Raw genomic sequence first — 1,606 nt, 5'->3', positions numbered from 1 at the left:
GTTTGGTATGTGTCATTGATAAAGTATAGTAAGTATGAAGGGTACCTGGGGCATGAGGGGAGTTGAAAGCAGTCATTTTTCCCAGTGGTCCACGCTTCACCACATTTTTCACACTCTAAGAGTCTGTAAGAATTAAAGTAACCACGGTCCTAGTGCCATGAAAGTAATTGACGTAGAACCCAAAGGACATAGGGATTTGAGCTAAATTGCTTTGCCCATGTATAGCCTTTGGCTCTCTTCTCATATTTTATCCAACACCCTCAAGATTGTTTTGATATTCTGTTTACCGTAGGTCATGTCTCACATTTTTGTTGGTATTAACCACCCAGAGGACTGAGGACACGGACCAAAGCCCAGTAAAAAGATTGAGGAATGCCTTTGAAAACCAGTTTGAGATGGGAAATCATTAATTGTAGAGGCTAGGAGTCAGGTTTTTTAATTTTTCCTCAGTGATGCTTAGCTGCCAAGAAGGTAGAGTGGGGAAAAAGTGGTTTTTGCCAGGGTCAGGCTTCATAAGGTAGGAGTGTCTGAAGGGCAGGGCCATTAGAGATTACTGTAGATTGGCTGTGGATTTGGGCTGGGTTGTAAGAGAAGTCTGATCAGTAAGACACTGATAAATTGGGTGAATGGAAAGGGGTAGAGATTGAAGATAAAATGAGTGTGACATTTGTGTATAATGGATAGAAGGAAGTTAGGGGTGGAGATCAGAATTTTAGAGGTGAAGCAGTTCTGAGCAGTGTCAATACTGCCATCCAAAGGGAATCAGAACTGGGACTCATTCTAGGGGTTCTGGGGACTGTCACCACGGTCACTGTTACGTGCTGGCTGGAGTTGGGATCGAGAAGAGGGCCATGAATTGGGGATTAGTTCAGAGACTTGGGGTACTGATCTCAAGGTCTAGGATGTTAAATGGCTCTCAAAATGTTTTTGGAGAGCTCTCAGAATGATTTCTCTTCACTCTGGCCCCCCTGGCAGCTCCACAGGCCAGTATATGATTGTTGCCTGCAAGTTCAAGTGAGTACTTCAGTTATAAAAAATGATGCTGTTTATGGAGAATGTTAGAGGGTGGGGGGAGGAGCATGGAGGAAAGGACAGCAAAAGCTTCTCGAAAGATCTTGGAGGAGTGGGAATTTTCTGGGTAGAGGAGGAGACGAGGAATTCTAGACAGAAGAAAGCATGTGCAAAGTCAGAGTTAGGGAAAGCTGCTTTGTTTGGAGAACTGGAGATGGTTGGTTATTCCTGGAATAGAGAGTGGTTAATAGGGCACAGTGGTTTTTCCCACAGAGGTGGGAAAGGTCTAAGTCACAAAGGACCTTGTATGCAAGGGCAGGGGCTTTGAAGTGCATGCATTTGTGATGGACAACATTGAAATACTTGGAATTGAGCGAGAGCATTGATTCACTTGTTTAACGTGTATTGAACGGCTATTCTTTTTTTTTTTAATTTTTTAATTAAAATTTTTTTTAATGTTTATTTTTGAGAGAGAGAGAGACAGAGTGTGAACAGGGGAGGAGCAGAGAGACAGGGAGACACAGAATCAGCAGCAGGCTCCAAGCACAGAGCCTGACGTGGGGCTCGAACTCACAAACCACAAGATCGTGACCTG

The sequence above is a fragment of the Panthera onca genome, chromosome B2 (genome assembly GCF_046562875.1).
Source record: "Panthera onca isolate mPanOnc1 chromosome B2, mPanOnc1 haplotype 2, whole genome shotgun sequence".
Classification (NCBI taxonomy): domain Eukaryota; kingdom Metazoa; phylum Chordata; class Mammalia; order Carnivora; family Felidae; genus Panthera; species Panthera onca.
The sequence above is the reverse complement of the archived record's forward strand: the minus strand, read 5'-3'. Positions refer to the sequence as shown.